Genomic DNA, 12,679 nt, shown 5'->3' with positions numbered 1-12,679 from the left:
CCAGTAGCTGTAAGGAGGACTGAACAAAGTCAAGGTTAACACCCCCCTATACTCCCCACCCCAGATTTGTTATATACTTTCTTCTGTAAATTTGATCTTTTGTCCAACAACCTATAAGCCTCCTTGTGATGAAGACACTGCAAGATTTGTGAGTTATTTTTAAGATCTTCCTGCAAATCATATAGATGCAGATGTACGCAAATGAAGGAACTGAACTTTGCTTAAGGGAAACCTTACAAAGAGGTGTAAGAATAGGTTAATCTGCACTCTCTCACCCATTATCAAGGTGCTGTGCATTCAGGGTTAGAGGGAACATTAGGATTTCTGACTTCCCAAATAGTGGGGCCTAGATAATGTAAACTAGAAACTCTGCAGTAAGATTAAATTTGTAGAAGCATGGAATGGTTTAGAGTTGGAAGGGACCTTAAAGATCACCTAGTTCCAAACCCCCTGCTATGGGCAGGGACACCTTCCACTACATCACGTTGCTCAAAGCCCTGTCCAACCTGGCCTTGAACAATTCCAGGAATGGGGCAGCCACAACTTCTTGGGTAACCTGTGGCAGGGCCTCACTACCATCATACTAAATAATTCCTTCCTAATGTCTAACCTAAATCTGCCCTCTATCAGTTTATAAGCCATTTCCCCCTTGTCCTACTACTATATTCCCTTGTAAAAAGTCGCTCTCCAGGTTTCTTGTAGGCCCCCTTTAGATATTGGAAGACTCGTTTATAGAAGGCTCTCCCCTGAGCCTTCGCTGGGTGGAGAAAGCCTGTTTATTATCTCTAGATTTTAATCCAGCCAGTTCTGAGTTAAAGCCTCCAGACAGTGAAATGTGTCCTTTGGAAGTGGTTGCAAGTTAATTACTCTAAAACACAGAAGATTTCCTCTAGTTTCATTTTTCAGACCCTGGATCCCATTCTGACTTTTTAATATGGGTCATCATGCTTATTGTTTTTAGTTAATTTTTTCATCAGTGTCATACAGGTATGAATCCAGGAGATTTACAGAAGCCTGTTACCTCAAGATGTTTCACTTTCTAGATATGCATTTATAAACTGAAAGAAAACAAAACAAAAATCAAGTATTGTTGGAGGCCTCTTAGTCTGTTTCTAAAAGAAAAAAAATATGGTAACTGGCCTTGATCTTGTTGTTCTCCTTTATTTTACATAGTTACCACATCCCAAATGGCTAGAGTTGTGCCAGATGAGCTAGAGTAACCATATGTACGTGTTCTTAATCCATGGCAAATGAGAAGGTATGCTGTGTAGGTTGGCCAGCAATAAGAAAGAAGAAAGGTAAATCCAGTTATTTTCTACTTTTACTTTCTACCCATTCAAGTAACAACGATGACAATTTTGGTGGCACATAACTGATGACCCCATGTCTGCTCCTTTGTTTTTCCAGTTTTGCCTAGGATCAGTGCCAAGCTGAATGATCAATGGCTACATCCTGTTTGTTTTTCTGGTGGTGTTTTTTTTTTCTTTTAAAAAAATATTGGCTTTAGAATAGCTTTTTTTCCAGTGATCTGGAACTTCCAATTGCCTTGCCATTGACTTCAGTGCATTTTGGATCAGATCTTAAAATGAACATCTGGTTGCAAATTCATTAGCCAAGGCCTAACAAGGCATCTTCCATCGAACAAATACCTTTGGACTTCTTGATTTCATGCTCTTTGAATGTCTTACTGTAAAAAATTTGGTGGTCTTAAGCTGTAATGCAGTGGCTCCAACAGCAACATCAGTGGGGAGTTGACAATGTGCTCACCTGCTGTTCTCTGATCCTGTTATTTCCTCTTCAGAAGTACAGCTCAACATATTTCTGGCTGTGCTGGCCAGCACACAGGATTTACAGCTCAGCTGAGCTTGGCATGAGAAGGTTACCTTAATTTCTCCCTTTCCAGAATCTGTGCTGTATTTTCTATGATTCCAAGCTCTCGGTAGGTGTTAGAAGAACCCTGCTCTTCCCCAGCCAAAGGTTAGCAACAGGCATTGGCACCATCATTTTAATGTAACTGTTGAGTCCTCTCTTAGAATTTAGGAAGGATCTCAGCAGTATTTTAAGCTCTGAGGGCTCATTTCATCTGCAGAAGAGATATTTAGTTTTCTAAAATTCCAAATAAATAGGAGTCAGCTGTGTATGTTTGTATATAGATTAAATACACAGGTGTATAAAATGATGGAAAGTAAAACCTGATCTACTCCATCTATCCTATTTTAATTTGGAAATATATTTGGGAAAAACATGAAGACACATGAGCTTCTAAAAGAGGTTGCACTGATCTGGGAAAAAAATATAAATCCCAGTGCACATTAAGAAAGGCAAATTTGATAGTTCATTTAGCAAAGACATCAGTGCCCGTAGACACAGAATTTTTACAGGTCTGCTGGATTCCACCCTTTAGAAGTTTTTGTTGTTGTCAATCATAAATTTGTAAATGTTGTTCTTGTCCTTATTTTGACTTTTCATATTTAATCAGTTTAAAGTATATGCAGATTACCTAGATCCCTCCCTCTGTGATTCTTTCTGACTAGCAGTGCATTTATAGTTAAACAAGTGAGGCATTTGGACTGTAGTCGTTTTGATTTATAGCAGCAGGAACAAAGCGAGAGAGTACAGACGTCAGTGCTGCTGCTGCTGATCTGGCAACAGAGACTTCCTAATGCACAAATTACGTCTTTTACCACACAATTCCCTTTCTACCCTAACTAGAGACAGGGAAGCATGCTTATTTAATGTTATCTATACAAAGGTGTATGTAGAGTACTGACTGGCTATTATATTGCTCGTTTTAGGCATACAGTTTGTATTTCACCATGTTTTCTGCATCTTGAAATGAATTTTCCATAATGGCAAATATGCAGTAATTCAGTTTTCTTGCCTCTTCAGGACAGAACAGTCAAGTGTGAGTTAAAGACAATTGTGGAGGTGGCTGTGGTGCTTTACCCATAGAGTCACTTGCCCCTGTGAAACTGTTAAGTCATTGTCTATAGACCACCAAAATGTCATGGTGTGTAGTCCACATCTGACCCTGGAGGCCTTTGAATAATTACCCCACGGATGAAAGGCTCCAGCTGTTCATGCTTAGCTCCCTGCACCACTGAGTGGAAGGAGTACTGTTTTGGTAATTAATATCAAATATAGGTGGTGGAAGAAAGTAAGACTTCAGAGAAGACTTTGTCTCAGTGGTAACATTTCGAATTCCAGGGTGGAGTGTAACTGTCCATTCCTATTTCTATTTGTATGTAAAGATCCTGCTAGTTTTCCTTTTCAAATGGTATGGAGTATACCACTAACCAAAATCCAGACTTGTCTCAGCTGGATAAAACAAAATCTTCTGGCAGTCATCACACCCAGAACCCAGGCGTCACATAGCTTTGGTTAATAGGTGGCTGCATTTCACTAGTGGCTGGAGTGATTCCTGTGCATATAGCACCATAGCCTGTATATCTGTTAAGCCTTTAGAGCACTCTGGGATGAAAATAGCTCAGTGCAAAATAATGGTCTCAATTTAGCCCTACAGTTTGTAGCCAAAGCCTTGGAGCAACTCCTAAGGCAGAGCAAAGACTGACTTTTTTCAAGCCTGCTCCTCCAAAGGCAGATCCAGTATGTGCAGTGCTGTGTCCTGTGCAAAGGCAGGGAGCCACCCCCATCCACTCAGCAGGCACTGCTATCCGGTGCCATGCTCACAGCAGCAACTGTTTCTGCACAAGCAACAGGCCCCTGCCTGCTCTGCAGATATTGCTCTACCTTCAGTATGGTATAGCATGCACTGACACCAGCTACCCGTGCTTACACAAGGTCATCTTTTAATGTGGGGAAACAAAAAGCAAAGTCATCCTTATAATATGTTCAAGTGCATCCTATTTATCCTATCTCCCATTTAACATGCCTGGATACTGAGAGTTGCATCATTCACACCACTAAAAACACACACAAATGAATTCCAAGGTTGGCTTTGCTGCGCTGAAATAAAATAGTGAGAAAAATTATAAAAAGCACAGTCATGGGGTAGAATGTAAATAACTGTGGGTGAAGGCGTGTGATTTGCCATGCAGAGACTCTGCAGGAGCCATGCCTAATGCCTGCCCTTCATTCCTCACATGTCCAGTTACTGGGGCAGATTGCTGAGCTGCTCACGTGCTCAAATGGCATCCGGGACAGTGAGCCTTTGAATGTCTTACTGGATTCCTTCAAAACCTCAGTCCTGTGTGGCTTTGTGAACTATCTGTTAAATGGGTATTTACTGGGGAGAGCCCGCACGCATACAATTAAGTACAATGCAGCTGAATGAAGATCTAACGTAAATGCAGTTTTAAGCATAAGCTGGGTATTAAAATGTGTAAGTACATTCCTGTTGTCATAAGGATCCCTGTTGCCAGCTAGCATTGTTTTTATGATACCTGGTTTGTTTTCCTTTGTTTCTGTGAAAAAAATGCAAATAACAATAAGCTTCAAATGCACAGTGAAGCCTTTGCTGTGCACAAGTTATTCAGTTGTTAGATTTCTTTTTCTTTTCAGAAATCTAGCTTGTGGTCTAATTGCTTGCCCTTTTACGTTTTTTTTTCTTTGTATTTTGAAGCCAAATGGTTATTCAAAGTAGGTGGCGCTGCAGAACTGAACTGTTTCCGAGACTTGCTTTTTGCATTGACAGAGAAAAAAAGATTTGCTACTCTATACGTGCAGTTGAGTGTGGAGGGGAGCAGGCGTAGGTGCTGCTGGGAGGATGTACAAATGGCTGTGCTTCATAGCACTGAGCTTTGGACAGCACTGGCTCGTTTGCAGTCTAAATTAATACAGCTTTTAGGCTGCTTTAATTTATCTGGCCAATCCCTGACCTCAGACGACCTTTATGTGCTGCGAAGGTGCCAGGAGGTGGAAGCTAGTTTCGGGTTCCTTGCGGGCAGCAGCAGCAGGGAGGTGCAGGATCGGTTCCAGCTGCTCAACGTCACCAAGGATTCCTGCATGGGAGGGCAGCGCTGCGCCATGCCAGCAGCACGCGCCAGCTTCGCAGCAGCTTGGCACGGCTGCAGTTAAGCTGAATTGAAATGGGGCAGGGCTTGGCAAGGGTACGGCTGCACACTCTGCCAGCCAAATCCAGTGACGCCTGAGTTCTCTGATTCCCATTGACTTTAATAGGGCCTGGGCTGTTGTCCCTCTCGCCTCAGCTAAGCACCAGTACAATGTGAAGGAGGGCAAGGCCCGACCCCACAGACATCTCTTCTGTGAGCTCTTTTGGGCAGCTCTTCTGTCAAATTCTCCTGCGGAAAAGAGGAGGGGTAGAAGGAGATAGGGATAAAATGTAAACAGATACGGTTTGGGTTTAACTGTGCCCTTAAGACTTCTCTCTGACCTTGATGGGCAGAGGAGGGATGTGGGCAGGAGGCTTGCGTTACGTATGCAACTAAGGACACAGGCAGAGCCACCATTTTATAACCGTTATTCTTCAGAGCCCAGGGCTTGGTGATTAATGGGGGGAAAGGGGGGCGGGAAGACACATGATAGGGGGAAGAGGAGAAATAACAGTGGGTGTGCAGATAATGGAAAAATGCTGAATGAGTAGGCTATTACAAAGGGGAAAAGGAGGAAAAAAACTCAAAGGGTTGTTTTTCTAAGGGGAAATCCGTTATAATACAGCAAGCTGCGGGTGTGCGGGGTATGGCCTCCCTCAGCGCCTCAGTGACAGAAAGACCGTTAGTGCGGAGGGGGTGGAGTTGGAGGGGTGGCCGATACCTGAGAAAACCCAGCTTAAGATCTATTTATTTCACAGGACCCGCGTGAAATAAATAAATTAAATGGTAATTATTCATCGAAATTATTATTTTGAAATATCAAGAACGGGGGGAGGTGGTGGAAGCACACTAACACCCCCCACCCCCCTCCCCCCCCCCCCCGCAAGAAACCGTTAACTGTGAACGTGCCGCTGGCGCAACCGCCAGGCTGATTTATAAAGCGTGATCGTGAAAATAAATAAATAAAAACCCATTAAGGCGTCTCATTGAGGAAGGAAAAAAAAGACAAACGGGAGAAAGGAGGGGGAGCGGGGGGGAGGGGGTAGCGCAGAGCCCCGGTGCGTGTCACTGAGGCAGCATTGACGCAGGCAGCTCTGACGGCAGCAGCCGCCGCGGCGGGGACGGCGAGAGGCTGAATGGGAGGGAGCGCGCAGGAAGGCGCGCCTGGCAGCAGCAACCCCCCCTTCTCTTCCCCCGCTTAATGAGCCGCTCCGCGCTCGCGGGGGAGGCTCTGTCAGCCCTCGCTGCGGGGCTCATCGGTGTGCCGGGCACGAAACGTCGGGAGAGGGGATGTGTGTGGGGGGGGGTTGAGGTGTGTGTGGAGGGAAAGGACGAGCCGCTGCCTCCTGGCCCTCCCTCAGTGTGTGTGTGTGTGTGTATGTGTGTGTATGTATGTATGTAGGTTTACCTCAGAGCTACGTGTGTCTTTCCCGTCCAGCTCCGCAGTGTATGTTGGTGTGTGGCACTGTGGGGTTATCTCAGCATGTATCCTCCTTCATGGATCTGAATAGTGAAGGCTGCCTGCTGTGGGTAGGAACTGCTGATTTTCTGCGAGTTGATGCTTTACAAGTTGGGAAGCAGAGGTTGGCACAGCTGAAAACTGGCTGCTTGTCCCTTTATTTTGTTTCTTGCAGCTAGTAAGAAGCTTGGGGACTATGGCCTTTAGGGAGAATAAAATCATTTTTACTGAGAGCTTCTTAAGGCTTTTTCCATGCAGTCTCTTCAGGGTGCAAAAGAGAGTGATAACTGTATTGCTGATAAAAACAGAAGATTCAAGTTAGATATAAGGAAGAAATTCTTCCCTGTGAGGGTGGTGAGGCGCTGGCACAGGTTGCCCAGAGAAGCGGTGGCTGCCCCATCTCTAGAAGTGTTCAAGGCCAGGTTGGATGGAGCTTTGAGCAACGAGGTCTAGGGGAAGGTGTCCTTGTGCATGGCAGGGAGGTTGGAACTAGATTATGTTAAGGTCCTTTCTGACCAAAACCACTCTATGATTCTATAATACAAACACTTAGGGTCTGCTTGCCTTCACAGCTGACTTTTTTCTATGTTAAGAAAGGGGAGCTTGAATCCCATTCCTAGGCTGTTCTCTGCAACTACCATGTAATCATTTGTCTTCAGGGCTGGAAGACTTTTCACAAAATGGTAAAGGTAGCAACACTACATTCTTTGCTGTGCTTCTCTGCCTTTGGTGTTCCAGCTGCTGTTAAGTAACCCTGAAAATACCTCGTCTGCATGACTGATGTTGTGCTGTTCCCGATGACTGCTTAGAAAGGACCTCATATTTTGGGGTCATCAGTCTGATAACTTCCAGCTCTGCATTCACTACAACCTTTTTATCAAAAGGACAGTATAGGAAACAGTTTTTCCCCTCTGTCAAGCAGGATGATTTCTGAGGGAAGCCCAAATGTGATGCACAGGCCCTGACTGAAAAACCGGAGGCCTATACAGTGCCAGAACTTGTGGAAGGAAACTAAAAAGGTGGCTGCTGGTGGCTGTGTCCTAGCCAGTACTAAATCATGCAGTATGTTACTTTTTCTTCAAGCAGGAAGGACATACATAGGAGCACACATGAGCCCCTGCCATCTAACTGTACTCTTATACCTGGCGGAGCAATCTGGGGGCTTTTTGGTTGAATGTGTAGATTAACACTGATGCAAGAGGAGAGGAGACTCCTTTCTTTCCTCCTCTCTGCTCTCCCTTGGGAGGTCTTGGTTCTCTACTTTAGGTCCTTGCTCTTCCAAACTTGCAGAAGCTTCCACAAGACAAATTCTGTATCTGAAGAAATGAGGTTTGCTGAAGGTTTTTATGGATTTTTCAAATCACAGGTAGTATTTGGAACATCAGTGAGAGTTTGTGACTATGAGTGTTTGTGTTTGTTGCTGTTCCTACCTTATGGTTTCACTTTTACACAGATGCTAGTAGTGAAGAAGTGCAAATGCACTAGTGTAACAGTTCTTTCAGCCAGATGCAGTTTGCACTGATGGTTATATAAAGGTGAAGGTGTAATGTTTGATTTTGGGAAAAAAAAACCTAATCAACCCCCCCCCCCCCCCAAAAAAAAAACCCCCCCCACAAAAAAACCCACAAAAAAAAAACAAAAAAAACCCAAACAAACCCCAAATAAAACCAAAGACACAAAAACACCCTCACAAAACTACATTTAGAAAAGCCTGAATCTGTTTTCACTAACTTCACTGGTGAGGACGCAAGTGAGAAGTTAAGGAGCCGCATCACAGGTTCAGGTGCTGGACAGAAACCTCAGCGGGTGTCCAGTCCAAACTCCTACTTAAAGCAGTAGGTGAGAGATTGGACCAGGCTGCTCAGCTAAACGTGCCCTCTTTTCTCATGCACAGTCATTTTAGAGTATGTCTTGCAGAGCTGCCACTGGTGATAGGTTTGAATGGTAGGAACCAGGTTCTTCCTTTTCTCACTTATGCTAGTTTTGTACTTTCTGGGAGTGGATGCAGTTACTCCAGCTTTATACTAGTATATGGGAGAGAAGAAACCAAGTGCTGTCAAATCAAAATGAGAAAGCTCTTTGTGTATGCTCACTGAATCGCATTTTAAATATTATAAATATTTTGTTCTATCTTCTAAAGTTACAGTGTATATTGACACTATCATACATTTAGTGTGTATTTTAGTTTTCATTTTTTCTTTCTGTTACCAAATATATTCAGATAGAGATACCAACAATTATTTTTGTAGGGGGCCTACAAGAATGCTGGAAAGGGATTTTTTTACAAAGGAATGTAGTGAGAGAAAAGGGGGCAATGGCTTTAAACTGAAAGAGGGCAGAATTAGATTATACATTAGGAAAAAATCCTTCACAATGGTGGTGGTGAGGCACTGGAACAGGCTGCCTGGAGAAGTTGTGGCTGCCCCATCCCTTGGTTGCCGCATCCCAGTGTTCAAGGCCAGGTTGGACAGGGCTTTGAGCAACCTGGTCTAGTGGAAGGTGCCCCTGCCCATGGCAGGGGGGTTGGAACAAGATGATCTTTAAGATCTCATCCAATCCAAACCATTCTATGATTCTATGAAAGCCAAAATCATAAGGATAGATGATTTGCTGTAGAGTAGAATTCAAAATAGGAGCTACACGTGTTTCTGATAGAACTTGATTTTGTTCTGAGTTCCTTAAGTGAATGGTAAAAAATCATTGGAAATACAGTGGAGCATATCTTGCAGAAACATGCAGTTAGAATTGATTTTTTTTTTTTCCCATCCTTCCACAGAAAACTATGAAGAAACAAAAAACTGTAGGTTGGACACCATTGCAGGGGTTTAAAAGCATAACTCCTGTGAGCCACGGGAATGGTTGAGATACAGCTTGAAAGCAGAATTAAAGCTGAATGAGCAATAAGTGGAAATGATGTGAATTTCCAATGCTGGAATTACTTGGTCTAAAATTTTGCCCCCACCCCCTTAGGCTCTGTGCAACAAAACTTGCAGGCCAGAGGAAGTGGGGAAGCAGAGCTGGTAAAACACTTTGATACTCCTTAGACACAACAGTTTCTCTGGTAGAATGGCCCCACTATAGCCCTTCAGGCTCAGGATGCTCCCCTGGCCCACCTCCCAGCCTAATGCTGGGCTGCCAGAAGCAGGCACAGAGCCCTGCACTGGGCAGCTCCCTTCTACCACAGACTCTGCCAGCATCTTCAGGGGCCTAGCGTGGGCCTCCGTGTCTTGCTGTAGAGACTTTTCTCTGTAAAGGAGGCTATAAGGGAAAGGGCTATAGATGTAAATAAATAAACAAACAAGAAGACAGATCTTGGATCTTTGGAAGAAAGTGTCATGGAAAATGGCAGGAACAAACCCCAGAGTGGCAGCGTTTGAGGACAAGAGACTTCTACAAGCTCTTTGCTCCTGTTCCAGCTCTTTTGGTTACCTAAGGTTCCAGAAATTATTTTTCAAGCATATAGTGTTTCACATATCTCCATCAAAGAAATTCTCAGTACTGACCTAGGACTGGCCTCGAGTGTAAGAAACGTAGAAACTTGTGAGCAGAATGACCCACTATCTGTTCTACAAAATACGACACAGTTACAGTTTCATCACATCGATGCCATAGACACTGACAAGGCAGGTCTATGCTTTCCTAGCTGGATAGGGGACAGAGGATATTCTTCTCCCAGGAGCAAGGGAGTTGTGAATTTCCTGACAGAGAAACAGAGGAGGAAATAGCTGGAGCAGAGACAGCGAAGGGGGGGAAAAGTTCTGGAGCTGCTGCCACTAGGAAATGGGGAAAGTTTCTGAACGCTCCCTTCTCTATCTCAAGCAGTAGCTGCTGCCCTGAACACGTCCATCCTACTTATCAGCAGGGTGTGTGAAAACCCAGTAAACAAATTCACAGTTCTGAAAATTGCTAAAGGCTCAAATAAGCCACCATATTTTTTACAATTAAAAACACCGCTATACAGTGATACGTAGGGTTTATGAGGAGACATGGATCAGAACTTGATGGCCATATGTGCTGAACAAGTATAAAGGGTTTGCAGAAGTAGGAAGGCAAAGTGGACAAAATAACTTTATTCTGGAAGGTGAGAACACCCATTTCTCTCTAACTTAATGGAGGAAATTCAGCTAGGCCTCTGTAGATTAATGCACTGATCTTCATCTGTTCTGTGAAATACAAAGATGAATGTTGTGACATTAGAGTGCACACTTCATGCTGAAAGAACAATATTAAACAATAAACAGAGAGATGGCTTTGAATCTTGACACTGACTTAGTACCACCTTTCTTGTAGTGCTGAATTTCAGATGAAACTTTCCAATGCACCTTTCACCCCCCTCCTTTGAATTGTTAAATTTCAAGATCCAAAAGGTTGCCATTTTTTGTAGTGTAAGAACTCAGGAACTGTGTCAGTCCTGTAAGTTTTCTTTGTGTTACATGTCAGCTTGTATTGTATGTAATGTCACTGCAGTGGGGCTACATGATCATTATTACTTCTGCATATTAGCTGGGGGAGTGGAAAAATGACAGATACAGTGGTAAGTTCTGGGAGCTGTTTTTAAATTGAGAAAGTGAGTGAAGCAAAAGAGCGTGTGTGTGAGAGAGATTTCAGTTCTAAACCTGCACTAAACTCTCTCCATGGCCTTGCTCAAATTACTTGTAAGACACTGTAGTTTTCAGCCCTATCAAATGGTATCTTACTGTGCAAGGATTCCCTCTGAAAGCAGTGGAACTAGCCAGGGATTAAGGCAGTAATCAAATGTGAGCAAAGGGGATAGAACAGACTCTTCACCTCTCTGCTGCTGTTTACCAATTTATAAAATGAGGATAATAAAATTTACCAACTGTTCTGGGTGTTGTAAGAATACATTAGCTCATGCTAGGAAATCACTTTGAAGACAAGCCTAATGTACAAATGCTAAGGATTCTGTCAAGATGGGCAGGAGTGTATTCACAGTTCAGGGACACGTACCAAAACAATGCTTTGAGTGGAGAGTGGGCTGTTGCCAGAATGAGGCTTTAATGATGCAGATGTCTACAATATATCTAAAATGCTGTGTTATAAGTCACCTCATAAAGCCATACAACGAAAAAACTATGAACTGCATGGGAAAAGTGATAGTATGGCACTGCATGAGAGATAATTGATTCATTGTGCTGTTCATCAAGAATTGGTTACATATTGCTGGCTCAAATAGTTCAGATCATACGTGTGAGAAGAAAGTAAGAGAAAACTAAGTTGCAACATAAGACCTCTCATTTTTATGGCTGCTGTGTTTGGTTATTTGCTGTGTCTGTGCAGGATGCATTGTACAGAGGCAGGTTTGCCTTAACCTGTGCTGTTCCTGTCTCCTCTGAACTTTTAATTTTCTATCCCTTTAAAATATGTTGCATTCAGACTGATGAGGCACTGAAAACTGCCATGAATGGTCCTTTGTGAACATGATTGACAGGCTAGGCTAGTAATGCTTTAAAAAAATAAAGCAAAAAGTAAAGTGTTTGCAAACTGAGCTATATTTATTGAAGGTCTTTTACCTGATGATTTCAGTTATTGACTCATGTGAGAGAAATACCCAGTCCAAATCCATAAGCTTGAAAACACTTTGTCTATCTCCAAGTACAATTGTGTTTAGTAGGGCCTTAACTCCAGGTCCTTCTAGAATCCCAGAGTGAGGGATCACCAAGGCGATGTAAAGATTCCTCTTTGCCTTCACAAGTTTTAGATCAAGACCTAATGAAAAAACTCTGACTTGATATACTGAATGCCACTTGTTCAAGTTTGGTGACAGAAGTCCACCAAAATCCAACACTTCTTGTAATCCCACCAAAAGATGTTACAGAAGTCACTGACAGTGGTAGCTGGGTAGCATTTAAATGAGTAATAGCATAGAAATTAGTTACTTTTCAGAGCATTAAAAATGAACTAACAGCAGAGCTCTTGTGTACTCTGTGAGAGTTTTTTCTTGAGGCCAACCTGAGTGATAGCTAATCACAATGCTAGGCAGAGATGGAAGGCAGCATTCATCTGGAGGTCGGAGTGAGAAGGATTAGAATTTTTACATTTAGAAAAAAGATCAGTAAATAATGGTGATCAATATACCAGGAAACCCCCAACATTGGTAATTATTTCAGATTGGTACTATCCTAACTCCAAAAGCTTTCTCTTTGCTTTTCTCCTTTGGCTTGTCTGTAGCCAATCAGAAACATGCCAT

General features: G+C 43.1%; 1 protein-coding gene across 1 annotated transcript in view; it reads left to right on the top strand.

The window, feature by feature from the left end:
* Nucleotides 1–9,386, top strand: part of TBXT (T-box transcription factor T) — a 55,068-nt gene extending 45,682 nt beyond the window's left edge. Inside the window, exon 9 of the mRNA XM_057406928.1 lies at nucleotides 9,248–9,386. The gene's annotated coding sequence lies outside the window, so the exon portion shown is untranslated. The remainder of the gene's footprint in view (nucleotides 1–9,247) is intronic.
* The last annotated feature ends 3,293 nt before the right edge of the window (nucleotides 9,387–12,679 follow it).

The sequence above is a fragment of the Pezoporus wallicus genome, unplaced genomic scaffold (genome assembly GCF_028554395.1).
Source record: "Pezoporus wallicus isolate ANWC-B61680 ecotype Strahan unplaced genomic scaffold, APGP_CSIRO_Pwel_v1 scaffold_6362, whole genome shotgun sequence".
In the NCBI taxonomy this organism is placed as follows: Eukaryota; Metazoa; Chordata; class Aves; order Psittaciformes; family Psittacidae; genus Pezoporus; species Pezoporus wallicus.
This window is presented reverse-complemented; position numbering and strand designations above follow the sequence as displayed.